This window comes from Desmodus rotundus, chromosome 13, assembly GCF_022682495.2.
Source record: "Desmodus rotundus isolate HL8 chromosome 13, HLdesRot8A.1, whole genome shotgun sequence".
Taxonomy (NCBI): domain Eukaryota; kingdom Metazoa; phylum Chordata; class Mammalia; order Chiroptera; family Phyllostomidae; genus Desmodus; species Desmodus rotundus.
Window position 1 is genome coordinate 24,011,316 of NC_071399.1, and position 10,183 is coordinate 24,021,498.

A 10,183-nucleotide genomic window follows, 5' to 3' on the forward strand; every position below is an offset into this window, starting at 1 on the left:
CCCATGTGGTTGAAGCCCAAAGGGCATTATTCTCAGCTACAGAAAGGGAGCTGAGAAAAGAAAATAAAAAGAAAGAGATTTTTTTTCCAATCTCTCTTTTTTGAATAAGAAGAAAAAGAATTGAAAATATGTATTGTCATTTTGTATTGAAAATATGTATTGTAGCTGAACACAACAGCTGAGCAATTTACAGCCAGGTGCAGAGGGCCACCAAGGCGAAGACCCTGAGTGCCTGGCAGGGGGCAAAACTGGGAATGTAAGGACCCCCAGAGTAACTTCTCCTCCCCTGGCCTTTCCTCCATGGAGAGAACATCCAGGCCTCAGTTGTGCTTCAGCTCCAGGCCCAGAAAAGTAGCAAAACCATGTGGGCGATGCCAGAACCAACTTCGATAACTAAAGACCCCCTGCCCTGTCCCTGACCGATCAGTGGAGACCATGACCCTGAGAGGGCACACCTAGAGAACTGATAAATAGTCTACTAAACCCTCCCCCGAGACCTCCCCTGGGGATCCCGCCTGCAGGAGACAGATGGAAGCCTCAAGACAAAGGACCAAGCAGGTGTACTCTCCCTCTGGGGAGCAGCCAGGGCCATTTCTTTTTCCTTCTTCTTCCCCCACTTCTTTCTTCACAGGCACAGGTCTCCTAAACTCGAAGGCAATGGGCAGCTGGCAGCTTGTCCCAGGCTAATCCCCTGAACCTCTCTGTCCCCAAAGCACCCTTTTCTCTGACTTCCCAGTGAGCTCAGGCAGCCCAGTTAGGCTCTCCTGCTGCTTCCTCTCTGCTAAGCCCTTCCTTGTTTCACTGTCCCCAGCTTTAATGCATGGATCCTCATAGTCACTGGGACTGTGTTGTGAAATCTTTCCTACAGGAAGTCAAGAACGCACACACTACAGCTGGCCCTCGGCAGACCCCCTCAGGGCCAGACCCCTGTCCAGTAACAGTTCTAGTTTGTGCTATCACTTGAAGATAACCACACTCAATTTCTTCCTCTTTCTCTATTACGCACAGACACACACACACAGGGTTCTGTCCATTTAAGATAACTTCTATTCAACATCATTCATTCATTTAACAAACATTTATCTAATATTTGTTGGAGACTGTGTAAATCGTTGTGAGAGGTAAGTAGTGACGGAGATTCAGATGAGGTCCTCAGGCAGCTTAGGAACACACTAAAAATAAAAAAATAAGAGAGTGATGTGTGCTTATTCTGGGCCCTCATTACATTGTAGCTTCTTGGCTGGATAAAGCTGATGCCTGTAAGACAGAAATGTGTGCGAAATGACAAAGGAGAGCGAGTGGTTTGCATATATGAAGCAGGAACTTTGTGTAGGTTCACGGTTGCCATTTTCTTCAGCTTTAATTGGGAGTTCTTTCAAGTCGCCTTGTGAACACTTTTAAAATGTCACAAGTTTCTGCTTTGCCTCTCAGGTTGGTAAAACTGTAATTTGTTTAAAGTTACTAGCAATTTATCTTGTCAATGTACTGCATTATTAGGAACTCAAGAGATGGCACTAAATTTATGGGAAGTATCAGACTATTAATTCTCAATGAGAATCTGAAATTCATCACATCCTTTTCCTCCTGGTTTTGCATGATGTGATTAACTTATGCTTGTATAAGATAAAGAAAAGCTGAAGACTGGTCAGCAAAACGGAAGCCTCTGGCTTACACTGTTCATCAGAAGAGCCCTGTTTCTTCTGGGGCCGGGGGGGGGGGGGGGGCGGGAGTGGGTTCTCCTCCCTTCCTAATTGTATGCAAAACTGTTCAATGAAAATGAGCCCTCCTCGTTCCCTTGAAAAATCGTCTAGCAATATCTGCATTTACTTCAAGATTTCCTTATCAATTCTTAAAAATAAGGCTTTCTCGGGAAGGTGGGGAAGGGGGAAAAGAGAGAGAGAGAGAGAAGAGTAAACCAGATAGAGGGAGGGAGAGCGAGAATAAGATAGCCTTTGGCAGCAGCTGTAAAACTACCACAAACACATTTAGGCTCAGCCTGCTTCCAGAAGTTATTTGAGATGCCCTACAAAATTAAATATTAAACAATTTTTTCTATGGTCCAATTTTTTAAGAGTGATAATAAAGAGAAAACTTATATCAAAATAGAAAACACTGACCAAAGATAATAAAAAAATACTGAATGTCTCAATTTAACTGTTTTTCCTGCAGCCAAAGCCAAAGCTGAAAATCTATAAAATGCAAGTTCTTCGTTATCCTGTTGATGGAGAGAAAATCATTGCAGTAGGAGATACCACTGCCTCTTAGACAGACTTCAGTCCCATAACAAAACGTGCATTGTGTGAATCGTGATTGCAGAAATCAGATTTAAATCAATGTGAGTCGTCCTATTGCCTTCAGCTGTGAGGACAGAGCAAATTAACCTGAGGTTTAAACATTTTCTGAAAGGTGGAAACGACGCAGGGCGTTACGCTTTATGGGGTGGGGTGCCCGGTGTCATGGCATCTCACCCTTGTTTAGTCAGTGTGCTGACTTACCTCGCCGTCAGGCGCAGCCCCTGGGCCAGCAGCGCCTCCGCCTCCTCCAGCTCAGATCTCGTTTTTCACCTTCTTTGCGTCCTAATCAGGTGTATGTGAGTAGAAAATGCTGCAAAAGACTCTGGTTTCAATTGCTGGTTATTCGTGTCATCAAAGTCAGAACTGGTGCGAGATCTGGGTTGTAGGTGAGTCTCATGGAGGCCATTCCGTCCCTGTATATTCCAGTTTGTCCTCGCTCTTCCCCAATCCACTTCTGGTCATTCTTCCTGACTGCCGGTCTTGCTGACTTACAGGAATTCATTCCCAACACCGAAGTCAGAGTAGACAGTATTCCGTAGACTTCTTCACCAACCCCTGTAAATGAATACAGTCTAATTTCTACAATGCATTCCCTATGCCAAGTCCCTTTTAGTTTTGTCTGCCTGATCAGACCCTGCCTGATACCCAAAGCGGTGCCTACAGTTGGGATGCTATCAAAAGGTAAAGCTAAAACCTGCAGCATTTTCTTTGAGACCACGCAGTAGGCAAAAACTAGAATGTTCTGGGTGACTGTAAGCCTGAAAGACAGTGAAAAAAATTGTTATCGAATGCTGAAAACAATTTGTGTTATTTTGACAACACTATGGTCTGCAGTAACATGCAAAGTAGAAAATATACTTAAGGGAGAAGTGTTTGGCTAAGGAGATTTCTAGACAAAAATTTGAAAATGCGTATTAATTTATTTTAGTCACAAATAAGGTATCAGGAAGAAGAGATCTTGAACTTATCACAAAGTAACAATTTATTGAATTAGTGAACAGTCTACGATGTTCTCTGGGAGTCTAGCAGCACTAGGTTGGAAGCTCAGTTAGTGTCTCTACCCTCTTACAGGCCCGGCGCCTCCACCGGCGTCTGCCATGCAGTAGGTGTCCATACGCATTTCATGGTGAGGATATTCCTTCCAATGTCCAGATTGAAGAAAACATAATTGAAAAGATTGAGAAACTTGACTGTAGGCTTTTGGTTTGAGTTAAGACATTATTTTTTAGAGTAGTTTTAGGTTCACAGCAAAATGGAGGGGAAAGTAAAGAGATTTCCCAGGTAGCCTCCCCCGTATCAGCATCCCTCACCACAGCGGTACATTTGTTACAGTTGATGAGCCCATATGGACATGTCGTAACTGCCCAAAGCTCAGAGTTGATATTGTGGCTCAGTCTTGGTGTTATACAGTCTATGTGTTTGGACCCATGTCGGACGTGCACCTATCATTAGGGTATACAGAGCATTTCTCGGCCCTGCAACTCCTCGGTGCTTAACCTACTCACCCCGCCTCTCTCTCTCCAATCCCTGGCAACCACAGGTCTTTGTACAGTCTCTACAGTGTTGCCTTTTCTGGGATACCACATCAAATAGTATGCAGTGGCTTCTTTCACTTACTAATATGCATTTTAGGTTTTTCTGTAAAAAACATGGCTAGAAAGCTCATATTTTTTTAGTGCTAAATAACATTTTACTCGCTGGATGGACCATTGTTTATTTATCCATTCACCTACTAAAGGACATCCTGGTTGATGCTAAGTTTTGGCAATTGTGAATCAAGCTTCTAAAAACATCCCCGTGCAGGCTTTTGTGAGCACATCATTTTTCTAACTGCTTTGGGTAAATGTTAGGAAGCACGGCGGCGGGACCACATGGGGACTACGTTTAGTTTTGTGAGGAACTGCCGAACTGTTGTCCAAAGCGGCCGTGCCACTTTGCCTTCTCACAGGATAAATGACAGTGCCGGTTGTGCCGCATCCTTCCCAGCAGTGCACGTTGTCATTTTTCTGGACTTTGGCCATCCTGATAGGTGTTCAGTGGGATCTTGTCATTTTAATTCGCATTTTCTATTGCGGACTTAAAAATGTTTATAAGAAAACATTGCGAATAAAATAAGACAAACAATAAACTAAGAAAAGCATTTGCAAAATGTTTATCAAAGGGTTAACATATTTTATAGGTATTTAGTTTAATATGAATCAGTAAGACAAATATTAACAGCAAAACTAACTATTCAAAAATATATGATGAGCAGAAGGATGTAAACATAGAAAGTGTTTGATCTTGTCATTATTCAAAAAACCATTAAAACAATGAAATTTTGATTTTTACTTATCTAGGAATTAAGTGTATATATGTACATTGTATGTATGGAGGGATTCTAAAAATACTTCTGGAAGGTACGATAAATTGGTATAAAAGCCTTAAACGTGGTCACATACTTTGACTCTACAATTCCAACTATGTGAATTCACCTTAAGGAAATAGTCAGTGATGTACACAAATATCGATGGACAACAATGTTTATTGACATGTCATTTACAAGTTAGCAATACATTACACTTTCAACAATAGACCACTTACTAATGCATAGTGTATCCACGTAATTAAATGTTGGGCAACCATTTGAAGTCATGTTCACATGCAAAGAGTTTACATAGAATGTGAATAAAAGAAACCAACCTTTCTTTGGCCCCCAAAGAAAACAGCATATAAAAACTGCCTATCGTATACCATATGTTCTTAATTTTGTGAGAAACACATTTATATTGCTGTGCGTATATTTTGTTATGAATTTGTTCACACAAAACCAACTGGAACCAAATAAACTAGTATGTTAACAGTTGTTATTTAAGGATGGTAGGACTGACTGATTTATATTCTTGACATAGTTTTGTATTTTCTAAATTGTTATTATAGACCTCTCTTACTCTTAGGATAATCTTTAAAAGAAAACAAAGGACACGAAAAATAGTATGTCATGATTATATGGTGGATTGTGGTATAAATCAGAGCGTTTGATTCTTGAAGCCTGAGGTTTGCCCTCTGAAACGAATTTGAGTTTTCTGCACTGAGACTCATCAGTGAGAGTCGACATATCTGCAGGGCTTCACACTTAGGAAACCGAAAGTGACATCAGTACAAACTTGATTGAGCAGATCACATAATGAATCAGAGTGTAAACAGCCATAGGCAATTTAGCCAACCTAAACTCAGATTCAAAAATAAGTTTATTTTTACCAAGTCATAGGAAAAATTGTAGTTGTTTGTGAGTCTCCTGTTTTGGTTCTCAAATAATAGGGACAGCTAAAAGTAAATTAATTGGGTTTTTTCAACTGATACATTTGATTTAATGTCTTTCCCGTTTTTTTCAAATTAACTAGCTGCTGTTATTGTTTCCAATCCAGATCTTTGCTGTAGAAATCGTACTGAGACATATATATCCATAATCAATTCAAAATCTTGTCCTTACAACTCTCTTCATCTCCCTGGCAGTTTGAATAGGTGGGACAGAATTTGAGTTCAGTGCTCACAGAATTAGGTTTAGCAAATGAAGTATTGAAATAGCATTTTGCATTTGAGATAACCTGGCCTTCAGTAAGGGAAGAGACGGCAGCATTTATAACAAAGGCTTTTGTTCAGAGATTATGTGAGTGTAGTTTTATTACTGCATTCACAGAGTTCACATATTCATTCAACAAATATTTACACAGCTCTGTTACACATAGACAATCCTCCAGGTGTTGAGTGAACTAGATAGATACATTTTGTACTTTCAAATATCCACATATACATATATAAACATAATATATAGTAATACATATTACAAATGTGTCTATGAATTATATTTATGACAACCATAGTAATTTCAGAGAGTGATAAATAAAATAAAATACATAGGGTGTTGGGATAGAGAGTTAGTTGGGGGAATTTTGATTGAATTCTCTATTAATTTCCAGGGTTGCCATAGAAATGATCAAAAACTGAGTTGTGTAAAACCACAGAAATGTGTCTTCTCACAGTTCGGGAGGCCAGTGGTCTGAAATCAGGATGTTGGCAGCCACGCTCTCGCTTTTGGCTCTAGGGAAGGACCCCTTCCTTGTCTCCTCTAGCTTCTCAGAGTGGCTCGCAATCACTAGCATTCGCGTGCTGCTAGCTGCATCTCGTGCATGACTCTCCTTCCTTTTTGACTTCATTCATATGTCTTCCTCATCACAGAGCTCTGCCCTCTCTGTCCTCTTGGGTCTAATACAGCTGCAAATTATTGACATGTGTAAAGCCCTCTTCGAATGTCCCATACAAATGCAGTGGGGCTGTGGGAAAAGCAGGGACCTGGAGTCACACGGAACTGGGACAGCTGTTCCATCTCAGCTACTTCAAGTTCTGTGTAATAATTCACTTCCCTCAGCCTTAGTTTTCTCATGCATTCAATGAGTTGCTGTGAGGATTACTTTAGATTATATATATATATTGTGTGTGTGTGTGAAATATGATACTGTGGTACAGCCCCCCATGTTTGCCAACACAGGAGAAAACAGCGGATGTAGCAGTTGGCAAAATGTGGACTGTAGCTTTGGATTCAGATACATTCACACAAAAAATGAGACCCTGTGCATTCAGTTATTAACTGAACCTCAGTTTCCACCAATACCTGACTACCCTCTTATAGGATTACGGTGACAATATCAGGGGAGACTCAAAAAAATGAAATTATCTTCTGGAGGGCAGGCCCCCTGCAGTACAGGTGTCCCCCCACCATGAATGTTCTAGGAACCCATCTATATCATTGTACCAGCTGGTGTTATTGTGAGAGGCTGTGTTTGGCCTCAGTGAATTTTTTTTTAAGACAACACATTTGCCCATTTCATGATGGGTGATTTACAAGTGCATCTGGCCACACTGTGCTTAGTGTTCAGCACTTTTTGACCAAAGACAGCATGACCCTGTGCCCCACCCTCCCTATTTACCCAGTCTGGCTCCAAGTGACTATTTTTGTGTTTCTCCAGATGAAAAAAAGTCCTCAAAGGGAAAGGTTTTGCCAATGTGGGAGAAGTGAAACAAAAAACAGGTAAAATCACTAAAAGGCATCAAAATCGTTGAGTTCAAAAACTGTTTCGAGCTGTGGAAAAAAAAATCTCAATAGATGTATTGCCTCAAATGGAGAGTACTTTGAAGGTGACTGAAGTTTGAACATGTACGAATAAATACATAATTTTTTAATAAATAAATTCCTTTTTGGGGGGTTCCCCCCATATGTAAGGCACATGAAAGGTTCCTGGAAGAGGGGGAACTCAGGAATAATGGCTTTGCTTCCCTCTTTCCTTTTCCCAGATGTGGAATCCTGCTTGCCAGAAGGCTGATTATTTACGATCATCATTTATCTAGTGTAAAGTTCCAGAGATTGTTTAAACTTTAGCTTTTCTCCAGAATTCTTCTAAAAGAGAAACCAATTCCCCTGTCTCCCATCACCAGCATCAGAGTGAAAGTACGTGATCAGTCAACAGATAACTGATGCCCAGGAGTGCAGGAGCGAAGTCAGAGAACTTCCCATCTGCCTGCTTCAGATGGGAACTGCATGATGTGAGCCAGGGGCAGGAGAGGGACAGTCAGATGTCTTGCTGTCCCCTGCAGTCCTGGGCGTCTCAGAAAAACCGAGTCTTGGGTCTATTGAGGGAGTTATAATTTCCCCCTTTACCTTTTTTTTTTTCTTTTACGTCTTATGGCAAGACTTGTACTAAAATAATAAAAGCAACACTAAAAATAATAAAAGGCCAAATTATTAACAGGAGAAAAACCAGTATGTGGGCGCGACAAAAAAAAAAATCACAGATGACGCTCAGATCATGAAGTGACGCTCACAGAAATAATCGAACCAGGCACATTTTTATACTCTGTAGACAAGAAACAGTAAATTTGTGGAGAATTGACAGGACAAAGAAAGTTAGCGCTCACTAGAGGAACCAAGGCCAGATTTGGGCTTCGGTGGTAAATTAGTAATGGCATGACAAGGCTTGTTTATACAGGCTTTTTCGGACACTGGGTATTTGTTTTCACTCTCGTGATAAGGTTGTCTCCCAGCCCTGGGCAGCAAGGAGGGTGCCTATTACATGATTTATTTCCCACATTTAGAGACATCAGAGGAGAGTCAGGGAGCGCCTTCCGCCCCTGCTGCTTCTCAAAGGATTTCAATTCGAAGTAATCAGCATGTCAACTGGTTCCTTGGTTGGCCTGCTGCGTCCCCGGGACTCGTCCAAGGGCAGCCACACAAACCGCACAGAGACAAGCAGACTCCCAGGAAGAGGATGAATTGAGCCCTGCAGCCCAGTACTCAGCCTTATTTTACATCTCTGTTTCAACAGACTCTGCAGCTACAGCTCCAAAACCCAGTAACCATGGTATTTGGTTTAGAGTAAGGTGTTCAATAGCAAAGGCATTCTTAAAATATCTGTTAAATAGGTGATGTGCTCTGATGTCATCTTTCAGCTTTACTGGCTTCTAGAAAAGTAGAAAACTGTGAACTAAGCTCGAGGTTTAGGCAGCATTCTATCATCCCTTTTCCTTTTTTTAAGAGTGTCGTCTTATATCGGTGACTTCCTGCCAGAAGTACAAAGAGGAAGGAAGGTGAGGACGCCAGAACAGCCAGATTCCTTTTGCGCACAGCCTGAACCTTTCCTGCCACCCCAGGGATTTGGGACTCTGAGAAGCACGGAGGGCCAGGGAGCGCTTAACCTTGCAGCTGCTCAGGGTGCAGCCTCTGGCTCTGTTTCCGTACTTCCTTCTGGATCTGGAGCTGGGGGTGAGCAAATGTGCCAAGAACTGCAGTACACTCTGGGACACAGAGCATGATTGGACGAGAGGAAAGTCCGGGAACTCGGCGTTCTGCAGTGTCTTTAAGGTTAGACAAACAGAACACTGGAAATGAGCTGGGACTGGAGACAGAGAACCACCACCGGTCAAGTGAGCCTAACTCACCATAGGGCTCTGCACATTGCTTTTGAAAGTCAAAAAGAAAAGTGGGCGATATGCTAGGCACTTAACAGGCCCTCAACCCATACGGGGCCGGCAGAAGTAACGCCTGCTTGAGTGTGGTTGGTAGGGTAATAATATGAGTGTAATAATTTATAGCTTTAATTTGAACATTTCACCTAAAACATCACATAATGGGGTTGAGTGTGCTACTGTTAAATTACAGAATTACATGCTGTTATTTTGTAACAAAAGATTTTGTAATAAAAAAGTACAGGGTCCGTCGTTATTTGTGCCAGACCCTGTACTTTGTGATTTACCAATAACTACTATTGGTCAGGTGCATGATCAAGTAAAGATCAATAGTTAAGCAACTGAGTAGGAATTACGGCAGGAAAGTGAGAGGGCTGTGTGTTTTTATCGACTACAGGAAGCTGAAGGTCTGTGGTAGGCTAGGAGAGAAATCTGGCTTAAATGCAAATACCTTCTCTAAAAGGCATCACAAAAAGTTGTTCTTATCAGCCTTAAATGTGTAAAGTGCTGATTCTTGTTTCTGTTGAAGAGTTCATTTGAATGGGGGGAAGGCATTTGTCACCTGGAGAGAAGCAAGAGGAAGGGTTTGAGTCACTTGGGACAAACTCTGCCGGCTACTGCATTTGCAGAGTAGCCGTTGGTTCGTTTTAACTCTTGCTGAGCCGTGCGCCTCAGAAAACTGCCTCACCTTCCCAAGTCTAATCTGTTAAATAGGTAGGGTGGTGCCATTATGGTCATAAAATCTGGGTGACAGGACCGATGGCCTGGCTCTGCCAACTTTTCAGGTGAATGCATTTTTTTTAATCACTGGAGGAATTACTTAATGCACAGTAAAACTTAGAGCATAATTGAAAATAACATTTAACAATATTTGAGAGCATGTGTAGAAT